Consider the following 13,109-nt stretch of genomic DNA (forward strand, 5'->3'; position numbering starts at 1 on the left):
GCTAATAGTCTAGTTCTGTGGCCTGTCTGTTGGCCTTTTTGTAGTCAACAAACAGTAAGCTCTTGTTTTCTCTGCATATTCCTGCTTATATGTGCCTGTAAAGATATGATCTGCTACAGAATTTTGTTTGTTACAAGTTTACCTGTTACTTTTCCACCTTCATCAAGGATTCCCTTCATTATTCTTATGAAGATTTTGTAGGCAAAGAGAAAGTGGCATGAATTGGTATGTTAAAAGTTTAGAAATCGAGTCATGTGTGTCTTTAAGTTAACAGGTTTGTATCTTATTCTGGATTTTTCTCTTTCATTTCATTGTATATTAATTAGAGCATATATATTGTGAAATGTCCTAGAACTAGAATAAATTTCAACATGAAAAAAGCCACATGTAAGAAAACATTGTAATCACAAAATTTGGAGGAGGTAATAATTCAGTGAAATTAGAACTAAAATATTAGCTGACTATGGAATGCTAGAGGGCAGGGAAAAACTGAGCTACTCTCAGAGCAGAGAGAAGTATTTCTCAGGACTTCATCCATGGGAACAGAGTAATTATGGGCATTTACAAGTCCTGAGGGCCTAAGGTACATAAAAAGAGATATTTCTTGTATTTTATTAGGGAGGGAGGGAAAGCTAGAATGTGTTACCTTTTAATAGAGGGGTCATTATTGGTTTTTTTTTTGGTTGTTGTTGTTGTTGTTGTTGATAAAACAGAGATATAAAAAGAAGTAAAATAAATTGCTTTTGGTCACACAGTAACAGAAAATCAGAACATAAAACTATATTTCTTCTTTTACCACATTAAACTAACACATGCATTCATTAAACACTTACTTCATAGTACTTAGCCTGCTAGGCTCTGAGGACTCAAATATTTCCCCTCCAAAAAAATATTATTCTCAAATTGATTACATTCTGTTGGGGTGGACAGTATCCCAATTTGTCACCCCTATTAGATTAGTGAGCTTTTCAAAGACACGGACTATTTTTTGCGGTCTTTCTTTATATTCCCAGAACTTAACAATGTGCCTGGAACATATTTGTGTTTTAAATGCTTATTAACTGAGGTAAGTTAAAGAGGATGAGCATTAACAATTGGGAGAATCAGAAAAGATTTCATGTAGAAGATGGATTTTTGAAAGAAGTAAGGAAGTTCTTACATTTTTTTTCTGAAAGAATCTGTCTTTTCTTACTCATAACCTCCCTCTCACGTCCCCTGCTCTCCACCTTGAGAAAACAATGAAAACAAATTCCTTGTGAGGAAAAAAAAAATAGGCATCTATGTGGGTCTCATTCTGCACTCAGAGACCATCACCTCTCCATTTGAAAGTGCCTTGGGATTGTGCTTGGTCATCACATTTAACACAGTTGCTTAGCCTGTCAAAGTCATTTGTCTTTACAATATCATTATGTATAGATTGTTTTATTAGTTCTGCTCAGGAAATGAGAAAATTTTTTGAAATGACAGTGAGAAGAGAGTACATTCTAAGCACAGAGAATGAAAAGTGCAAATACATGGAGACAGAAAATGGAGTATCTATCGTGTACCAGGAAGAGAAAGAAAGCCAGTAAATACTACCACAATTACTTCTGAGAGACAGCATCATGAAGTAAAATCAGCCCTGGATTTGAAATTATTGTTCACTAACTGCAATTTTGGAAAGAATATAAATATTTCCCCTCATCTAATCTCAGTATCCTCATCTATTTTTTAAAAAAATCTCCTTCCAAAATTTAGAGGACCTATCCTCCACGGAGTAAGCTGTAGGTCTTTTTCTCTGTCTCTTGACATTATATGGATAATGGTGGGATCATCTGTCAGTTATACTAGCCTCTCAATTAAATGACTAATTTTTTTCCCTGTTTTTATATTTTTAAAATTTGTTTTCTAATGATTTCCTCCTCCTCCAACCTCAACACTGGTTGCCTGTACTTACCATTGTGCAAGTCTCCATTGCCTTCTCGGTGACCTTAACTTTAATTCTTCAGAACTTTGATATTTCATGACTTAAAGCTATATAGCATTACCAGAAGAATATTGTTATTAAAAATAGACATTTGTTTCAGGAAGAAGTTTGGAGTCATTAAAAGCATTATCTAGTTTTCTACATTCAATCTAGACAGCTCCTCTTCTGGGCCCAGCTCTTTGTCCCGTTTGAGTGCCTGTCCAAGATAGATTCAATTGTAGGCTGGCCTGGAAACCTAAAAAGTATAACATTGTTTCTCAGACCCAGATAGCCTTCTTACAAATGATTTTTTTTTTTAACACAACTGTCCTATGATTAAAAAATATTCCATTCTATATGATGAACCTAGAGCCCTATACAATTTCTCCATGGAAATAAATGAACACACAGTTAAAGGTACTTCATTCAATGAATCTACAATTTTATGAATTTGGATATCCCTTCTATCTTTATTAAGTCACAACTCAATTCATAATGTCTAATCCTCTAATCCATATTTTCCTATATGTTCTCTGTAAGGAATCTTCCCAATGCAGTAATGCCCTTCTAGGTCTTTCTATGTTAGTTCTTGCAATAGCTACATACCCATCCCTTCCTTTTTCAGTCATATATGCTCTCAGTGAAGCCTTTTGTACTTCCTTTTGTTTCTAAGTTGTCACAGTAATTGGCTTCACCAGACAAAGCATCACCAGGAAAATATCATAGCTTCAAAAAATGGGTTTTGGTGGTAGGGAGAAGCTTAAGATCATAGAAAGTGCTGTATAATTTTCTAAGTAAGTACTAAATTATGTTCATATTCAATTCTGAGCCCAGCATATTCCTATTTAACCATACAATTTCAGCACTGGATTATTCCCTGGTGGACCTAGCTCTGGGTTAAGCATTTAATATGTAATTGTCAACTACACCATCAATAGTGTGGCCAAATGGATAGAGCATACTAATTGGTTTCTGGAAGATTCCTCCCTCCTTTATCTTCTGCCTCACACTTAGCATGGGTTTTCAAAATAGACTTGTTAAAAATTAAAATCTCAAGCCAACTAGGAAAGAAGATGGGGGAGGGGGAAGTGGAAAAACTTCATAGTTATCATAACCTCCCTTAGTCTTAGTTTCCACATCTACAAAATGGGAATAGTCCTTTAATGATCCTTATAAATAATTTAGAAAAATGCTTGCTTTTTTTTTTCCCCCTTTAAAGGAGTAGATGGCATTCTTCTAATTCCAAGGTCCCTAACCTCTTTTTGTGTCATATGACTCCTTTGGCAGTCTGGTGAAACTTTTAAAGCCCTTCTCAGAATAATTTTTTAATTGCATAAAATACATAGCATTACAAAATAAACCAATTATACTGAAATATAGTTACTAAAATTTTTTTAAAATCTTCACGGACACAGCTGAAGAATCTCTGCTTTGGTTAAATTTGTGATGTACATAAAGACTGCAGTGTATAAACTAAGCATTAGAAATATGTGACAGAATAAGTGCATACTAAAAAATCCAGTGAGATCTTCAGAAGGACTTCAGTTGAATAACTCAAATACAGAATTGGAAATGAGTTGACTAATTATACTGACACTCAGAACCTTAGCTTATAAAATTTGGAAGGGACCCTCAGAGACCATCTAATCCAACACATATTGACCAAGAATTGCTGTTATATAATCGATAAATAGATATCCAGTCTCTGCTATATCTCCAATAAAGTGAAGCCCATGGCTGACACTTCCATTTTTGGACAGCCTATGATTGAAAGTTCTTCTTTACATCCACAACAAAATTGGCTCTGCAACTTCTAATTATTGGTGCCACTTGTGTCCTCTAGGAGTTTACAGAACAAGTTCTAATCATCTATTCTTCCACATGATGGACCTTCAAATACTTAATGACCCAAGAAGTTTCCCCTCTAGGCTAAACATCCCCTGTTCTTTGGACTCATCCTTAAATGGCTCCAGTCTGTGGACACACATTAGTTTGTTCACGTCCTTCCTAGTACCACTCAGAACTGTACACATTTTTCCAGTTGTGGTTCATCTAGGGCAGAATATACACAGTAGGATTAACACTTGTTTATTCTTAGTGTTACCTAGACCTTTTTTTTTTTTCTAGAATGTTTAATACCTTTCATAAATCTCTTTCTCTGCTATTTTCTATAATGTAAGTACTATCTATGCCTGGGTTGTGTCCTATAAGAAAAAAAAAACTGCTTAGAAAACAAATAAATTATAGGGTTACTATTTGTATTATAAAATAACTTACTACAAAATAATTCCTTTATGTATAGAGAAAGCCAGTCTAATATTTGTTTTACACAAAACTATTTTTAGGCCTGGAGCTAGTCAACAGGGAATTTAAAGCCAAATTGTAGTGCCTATTGAAAATTTTTCAGAAATCGAAAAATTAGCATAATTGACAACACATGGGAAGTCAGTATTGAAGCGAGTGGAAAGATAGATTCAGTGATGCACAATAGATGGAGTTGGGAAGTGATTCAACTGTTCTAGATATTTTTGAATTATGCAAGAAAAGTAATCAAACTATTTATGGCCTGGCAGGCAGTGATCTCACTATTATACATTCTTTGTAGTAGCAAAAAAATGAAGACAAAGTTACCCACCAATTGGGTGGTGATATATTCACATGCCAAAATTATGGCATGTGAATATAATGGAATATTATTGTGCTGTAAGAAATAATAAACAAGGGATTCAGAAAGGCATAAGACCACTGAATCGACTGCTTATGAACTTCTGGAAATGGGAACTAAACTTGCAGATGAAGAAAATCCCTTTAAGACGTCTTAGTATATTTTAATTATACATTTTTATAGGGAAAATATTTAAAGTGAGGTTAAGTGACTCACCCAGGGTCCCACAACGTGTGTGTCTGTGTGTGTGTGTGTGTTACAGTTAGGACTAGGTCTTTTTGACATCAATTAATAGCTAACATACAGCATCCAGGGCAGCAAGGTGTCAAAAGTGGACAGAGCACTGGGCTTGGAATCAGGAAGACTCATCTTTGAGTTCAGATCCAGCCTCAGACATTTACTAGCTTTGTGATCCTGGGCAAGTCACTTACCCCTGTTGGCCTCAGTTTCCTCATCTGTAAAATGGGCTGGAGAAGAAAATAGCCACCCCATTGTCTTTGTCCAGAAAAATTCCAAATGGGATTATGAAGAGTTGGACATGACACAACATATAGCACTTTCTACATGTCTGGGATTGTATTAAACGCTTTACAAATAACATGTCATTTAATCTTCACATCAACAGTAGGAGGCAAGTAAGGAAACTGAGGCAAATAGATTAAGTATCTAGGGCTGGGTTTGAATATAAATCTTCCTGATCTAGTCCTCAGACCACAGTACCACTTAGCTCCTTTAAGGCCAGCCCTTCATCTACTCTGCCACACTTCTCATATACTGTTGCAGAACAGAATATATAAAGAAAAACAAGGGTAGTTATATAAATTATATTTGTACATATATATACACACACAAATAAAAATGTAAATAAAAAGATCATTAAATGAAAGTCATACTCTTGAGAATCCAAAAAATTCAATACAGAGATCAATAATAATTACCTTCTTTTCTAATAGAATAGAAGCATTACTAGGATAAGATATATACTATCAGATTTTTTATTAAGCTGTTTTGTACTGTCACAATAAAAGCTCAATCTGAAAAGGGAGAGGAATGATCAAAAATGAAAACATCTCTGAAATAATGTGTGGAAATTATTCAAGTGTGGAAATGCATTGATTTATTAAAATCCTCTTTATACCTACTCACTTTACCAGCTCTATCTAGTTCCTTATTCTTGATTTTTCAACTCCCCAATCCTTAGAGCAAGGATGGGGAGCCAACCTTTTTTCTGCCAAGGGCTATTTGGATATTTATAATGTCATTCATGAGCCATACAAATTTTTATCAACTTATAGAACTCAAGCCATGGTAGACTGCACCATCTAGCTTCCAGCCCATCATCAGTTGTGGTTGATTATGCAAATGATCTTGGAGACCTTGGATGTTCCCCATCCCTGCCCTAGAGTAACACAGCACTTCCCCTCAATTTTGGCACTTTATTCCCTTCTATTATTTCTAATCCAGAAAAACTGGAAATATTCCACTTATTCCCCACACAGTACCATACAAAGGACTTTTCAAAATGTTTTAGCTGAGAACATGGGGATTCAAAATAAATCCATTAGAAATTAAAAAGCCAAGGTGTATAGAAGAAAAGATGAGAAGGACTTGATAACTGTCTTTAAGTATTTAAGGAGCTAGTTGGAGGAAGGATCAGACTTTTCCCCTTAATTTGAGAGAACCAAGCACTAGCAAAAGTTATGCTTCAACATGGAAGAAAATAATTTCTAATCATTAGAACTGTCCAGGGTCAGAATGACATCAACTAAGAGATTGTAGATTTTCTCAGAATGGAAATCTTTAGGCAGAGGCTGGTGACCTCCAGTTGGCAGTGTTGTAGAAGAGTCCAGTTCAGTCATGGATTAGACTAAATGACTTTCATCAGAGGTACATTCCCAATTCTGATACAGTAATTCTAGGGGTGATGTGTGTGTGTGTGTGGAGGTGTTCTTAAAGAACCAGGATTTATATAATTTTATTTATATATATATATATATATGTATGTATATATTACATATATAATATGTACATATACATATATATAGTTACATAAATCCTAGTCTTTTAATAGCCACAGGGTTTCCAAGATTTGAGAGACTTCAAAGGCCATATAGTTTAAATCTTAGCTTAAAAAGTAACCCCATATAACATACCCCTAAAAATATCTAGCCTTTTCTTAAATCCTTCTGCTAACGTAAATTGCAAGCAGGGTTGGGAGTGAGTGGAGTGAGGAAAACACTAGTATCACTAGAGGCATTTCATTCCTCTTTTGGATATGTCTGAGGTTAGAAAGTACTTCCTCAAATGACACTTAAATTGCCACTGCAACCTTCACCCATGGCTTCTAGTTTTGTTCTCTGGGGCCACACAATCAAAGATTTCTCTGTTACATGAGAATCTCTCAAATACTTGAATACAGCTATTACATATGTGATCTGACCAGATCAGAGTCAATCATTTTGAGGTAATTGGCTAGCATGGGATAGGAAGTGAGTAACAAGTAATATAAGTTTTTAAAGTAATTATCTCAATTCTGAAAAGTTAGACTGGACTTTGAAAATGATTGACAGAAGGCCTGTGAGAAATTAAATAAAAATCAGTTGCATCAAACTCTAGAATGCCACAGAAGTCCCTCAGTTTAATCCATTGTAATGTCAGAGGGATTTCAATCATCACTGGAAATCAAGTAGATGAAAAACATATTGCACATCTTGTGCTATGTAACTAGATTGGTAGCCTGTCAAATTCAAAAATTTATATTCTAGACAGGTTAAGCAGATGAAATCATGATTAAGTAGAGAAATAGTATTTTGGAAATTGCCAAATATTGTTAGATATCACAAAAGCCTCTTTCCTTCATACCACTAACCTCTTGATGATTGGATATCTGATGTAATCCAAATTACATCCAAAATACAAAGATCAATAGAAAATGAATAATAAAAATAATCAGAGTCTTATAACAATGACCACGAAAAAAATGGAATAAAAGACATAATTCAACACATGTATTACTAGATGTAGTAAAAATGTGAAATGGACAGTCTGAGTGGTAACCCCATCATGTTGAAAAAAATGAGAGGAAAGTCTCTTAATGTTTTTTTTTTCACCAGATCACTTAATGGAAAAACCACAAACATATTATACAAGATGAGAAAGTATAGAGGGATCATAAAATTTAAACATAGAATCTTAACACCATTTCATATACAAAAGAACTGAGGCACAGGAAGGTTAATTCATTTGCCCAATCATAGTGGTAGCAGTAGGATTATAACCATAATACATACACACACAGTATAGTATGTATATATAACTAAATATGCCCCTTCTCTATATATGTACATAGGTTATATTGTGTGTGTGTGTGTATAATATGATTATAATCCTACTGCTACCAATATGACTGGGCAAGAGCAAAATGTGTGTGTGTGTGTGTGTGTGTATAACTGCATATTATACATCCTAATTAACTATAAATCCTGCCATATTTCCACTAACAATATTAATGAAATTGTAAATCTCTTCAAGTATGATGAATGGCACAAGTGCTGTGCAAAAAACCACTGGAGGTGAGAAGTTCTAGATTTTAGTTCTACCCATTGACTAATTCTGATTATGGCAAATTTCTTTACCTTTCTACCTCATTTTCCTCATTTATTTATTTATTTTTGAGCAAGAAGGTGAGACTAGATAATCTCTTAAATATCTTTCAGGTTTAAAATTCTGTAAATATGTGTTTGCAAACTTTAGCTTCATTTGCTATTAGGAAAAGTGCTCACACAGCCACCAGGGGGACTCCTTAAGACGTGTGGCAGCTGCCTATACACAAGAGACAATGAGTTCTTTGAACAGAAGTCTGATGTTTATGTATTCAGCTTTAGCCCCATTGCTTTTCTGCTATGGCAAACCAGTTTTACTAGTGAGGTAATTGGTACTGTGGTACCATGAACTAAAGTAAAGTAACTCCTCATATTTTATTCATATAAACAGAAATAGTTGGAATGTAAAGCACTTTTGTTTTGAACTTTTGAGAAACTTTATTACAATATAAATTAGCCTGTAGTCTTTGGGTAACTTATTATGTGTGATCTGTACTAAAGAAAAATGTAAACTGATTTAACTTGAGTAAAATATGTTTAGGTAATAAACAGGATTTTTATAAAATTATAAAAGTTACCATCCAAAAGTAATAACACTAAATTGGATAAATTCTATAATTGGTCTAATTAGTGTAATTGACAAAAGGTACACTGCTGACAACAGTTGGCATTCCAAATACGCTTTGTCAAAGTAGACTTGCAAGCTTTCTGTGAACAATTTGCACTAGATAATCTTTAATCTAAGCATAGATTTTGTTCATGTGACTGTCCTAAACAACAAAAACCATATAGGGAATAGTAAGGATGGAATACCACCTACCATAAATGATTTGTGATTTTATCCTAGCACCATAAATTTTGAGCTGGAAAAAGTTAGAGGGCATCTGGTCCAAAAGGAGGAAATTGAAGCAAAGGGGGGAGGAAGGAAAATGGCTTGCCCAAGGTCCCACAAAGTAATAAATCACGGAACTGGGATTTGACCCTCAGGTCCTTGGACTTAAAATCCTGTTGTCTTTGCATTGGACTACACTCCTATTAAAGATACTTTCTCTATCACTGAGGACTGAATCCTTATTCACCTTCAATATACTATAAAAATTTCTATAATCTAGTTTTATATGGTACTGTTTACCAGGTCCATACTTTTTAGCTTAGAGGAGAACCTATCACTATTATTCTTCTGCACATCTAGTCTTCAAGAACCCAAGATCACCTCCACGTAAGAGCAAATATCAGATTAGGATTTTAGTGAAGTGAAATTACCATAGACACACAACTTTTTATAACTATCAAAGTTTGTGTCAATAAAAATCAGGAGTCAAAACACAAAGATTTGTTTATTAGCTTCCCAGATTTCCCAAACTAATTTTTTTTTTTTTGCAGTATTTAGACAAAACATTAGCCTTATAAATCTGAATAATTGTTGTTCAGTTGTGTCTAACTCTTTGTGACTCAATGAACGTTTTCTTGATGACAAAGTCATTGGAAAGGTTTTCCATTTACTTCTGTGGTTTGCCTCATTGTGATCCATGAAGCAAATAGAGATGAGAAGGACATGGCGTCCCATAGCTAAGAACCATCTAAGACTATTTTTGAATTCGGCTCCTCTTAGCTCCAAGACCAGGGGGCTACCTAGCTGTCTGAAGTATTCGAATAATACTTTATGATATTTGGAGTTATTAGGTAAATACAGGTTTAACCTTGCAGAAGAAGCTCAAAAGGGAAATATTTCATTGACTAGTCCTATCCATTCTCCAACTGAAGAGGAAATATCTGGAAATGAGATTCCTTTCCTTATAACCTAACAAACCTGAGTCATGTAATAGAAGCAGTAGGAGATTTAGGATCAGAGGACACCAATCCTAGCTGTATCACATACTACCAGGTAACCATGACCTTTGACCTATGTTGCATTATCTATACAATGGCAGGGCTTGAATCAGAGGATTTCCAAGGTCCCTTCCAACTTTAAATTCTCAAGAGTTGGAAGAAATCTTAAGGGTCACAAGGGCCCATTCCTACCTGAAGCATGCATTTCTATTATGGTACCTAAGGGATAAACAAATAAGTGGTGATATCAGTAAGACCTGTCATGGGAACCCCTGTTTTGCAATGAAAAAAATGTATTCTGTTATTGACTTAAAGAGTTTGGGCTTTGAAACAAGTGGAAAAGATGAAAGAAAGGACTTAGGTTCCAGTCTACCTGTGACCTTTATTAGTCAACTACCACCCCACAAGGATGTTGCTGAAATCAAAAGAAGTAAAGCATAATGCATCATTTGGCAAATCTTAAAGCTCTGTGCTAGCCAAACTATTAGTATTATTTTACATGATCTATGTGAACAGATTGATGTGGACCTAGATAACAACTTGGGATCCAATCTAAAGAAAAAATATGGTTGATCTGCCTGAAGAAATTATTGAAAAGGGGCAGCGAGATGGCGGAGTAGATAGAGCCTCAACCCTGAAATCAGGAGGATCCAAGTTCAAATCTGGTCTCAGAAACTTAACACTTCCTAACTGTGTGACCCTGGGCAAGTCACTTAACCCCAGTTGCCTCAGCAAAGAAAAAAATTCGTTATTGTAAGGCTAGGAAAATATTAAGTAATTGTGTTTAAGGGGTAAATTTATTGAAATGATTTTTTAAAATATATATTTCATCAGGATAACTTTTGTTGACTCAAAATCCATGAAAGGATTTTGAAATCATCTAGTCCTGCTTTTCATAAAGGCTGCTGTTCAGTTGGACTATTTTTTTCCTGGACCTCATAAATTCTATCACCCATCTCTATGCCTTTTTATAGGCTCTTCTCCATGCCTGCATATTTTCTTTAAAAAGTGTGTGTAATTTATTACAATTGTGTTAAAATATAAACCAATCATAAACATAAAAATATAGCATACATATTTGTAATATAACCATAATCGTATTAAAGTGTTGAGTGGGTTTCTTTGGGGGTACAAAGCTTCTTAAAATGTGGAATATTTTCTCTCCATCTCTGTCTTTTGGAATTTCTAGTTTCTTTCAAAGTTTATCTCAAGTGGTACTTCTTCATTAGTCTCCAGCTACTAATGCCACGCCTCCTTTCTCTTCCCTTGTCTTTATTATGTAAATATTAGTATAGATACATATTGTCTCTTTGAGACCTGGGACTTTTTAGTTCTAGTCATATCTATCCCCAGTGCCTACCCTAGAACCTGGCACATAGTAGATATTTTAAGAAATATTTGTTGGTTTGATTGATTGATTTTATAGATTAGGAAACAAAGAATTCTTCATAATTAAATAGCATGATCATTTGGTCTTAGCCTTCTGGAAGGAACATATTCTTTCAACATTTTAAGACTTGGAATACTTTTTTTCTCATTTGTATTCTCCTCTTTCCATATGACGTTTGGCTGAGGTCCCATATTATAAGTTCTTCTGATAAAGCTTCTGTTGCTTTTTTGTATCCTACAACTTCTGCTAAAACACTAGCAGGTAGATAACACTTTTTTCAGCTAGTTGACTAATCTAGAAATAAGATCAAAATTTTACTTTTTTTTTTTGGTAATCAATTATCAGCCACAAAGTTGCTTATTTCTGTGAAAGTATGAGGGAATCACTTAAACACATTAAAATGAAGTTAAGTCTAATTAGTAATTCTATATGAGCTTTTGGCTAACATTAAAAATCACATCCTGTTATTTTCTTTGAACGTGAAAGTCAATACAGATACAAATATCACAGTAGCCTACTACAAATTCTCTTTATTTTTTCTATTATCATATTTTATATATTGATTACTAATTTATTTTTCCTTTAAAAAATAAATTTTCTTTCATTTCGGAGACCTTAAAGTTTTAAATGTGTGGTTGATTTTTTTTCTGTTTTGTTTTGTTTTTTAAAGACTATATCTCCCTGGTTGGGAAGTGCAAGCCTCTACTGGGCTAATGAGTAACAGCTCTGTTTTCAGCTTGGGCCAGCCAATTTATTCCCTCCTTAAACAGGATGTTAATTGACCTGCTGCATATTAGTCCCAGACTAATGACACATGACAGCCCATCCATATTCTCTCATAATGTCTGTTCACATTTCATAACAGATTTTCCACAGAGAGTCTATCTTTCACCATACTAGAAGTCTTCCTTTAAGTCTTTTTGTACTTTAAAAAATGCATTTATTTATTTAAAACTTAAATATAAAAAAAAAAAAAAAGTCATACGCACAGCACCTTTTTGCATTTTGAAGGTAGCAGTGGAGCACATAGAATGTCCATTGTTGCTAAATAGCAAAATGCCTATAAATAGTCAAAGACGGCATATTTGTGTAATTTTTAGCAAGTTAGCCATGGTCTGAGATATAATATGAAATACTGCACTAAAGAAACTTGAGAAACAGTCTTTTGTGTACCACCAATAGCACAATGAGGAACCCTGTTCTGTCTTCTATGTTCCTCTCTACTTTTGTGAGGAAAATGAGGAATAGGAAGATGCATCTCTGTAGATATCTATTTATGCATGCAATAATATATATGTGTACACACACATATATTCATATAAATGTGTTTAATGTGGTAGAAAAGGTGAAAAATCAAGAAATAAAATTTTGATGGGGAAGTGAACTTGAAAAAAAGTTTGCATCTAGTTTGAACTGTTACTCTGATGACCTTTTTGGGAATAATAGTTATTTCCAAGTCGAGTGCAATAGGTCCAGAAGTTTTAGATAAAGCCGCTTAAAATTTGACTTCAAATCTGTGTTAAAAATGCCAGCCATCTCCTTCTAGAAGTTCTCTTTTCTTAAATACTGTTCAGCAGTATATGTGGTATTCATTCCTTTAGAGAACCAAACCTGGATCTTTTGACAAGAGGATGTGGGTCAGGGAAAGTGAAGGAGGTGAGGAGTGGGCTGATAAAC

At 34.4% G+C, this 13,109-nt stretch overlaps 2 protein-coding genes across 6 annotated transcripts in view; one reads left to right on the top strand and one right to left on the bottom strand.

Moving 5' to 3' along the window:
• Window positions 1-13,109, bottom strand: part of ZBTB25 (zinc finger and BTB domain containing 25) — an 88,455-nt gene that overhangs the window by 32,949 nt on the left and 42,397 nt on the right. The window lies entirely within an intron of this gene.
• ZBTB1 (zinc finger and BTB domain containing 1) overlaps window positions 1-13,109 on the top strand; it is a 48,126-nt gene that overhangs the window by 5,472 nt on the left and 29,545 nt on the right. The window lies entirely within an intron of this gene.

Source organism: Sarcophilus harrisii, chromosome 2 (genome assembly GCF_902635505.1).
Source record: "Sarcophilus harrisii chromosome 2, mSarHar1.11, whole genome shotgun sequence".
NCBI lineage: Eukaryota > Metazoa > Chordata > Mammalia > Dasyuromorphia > Dasyuridae > Sarcophilus > Sarcophilus harrisii.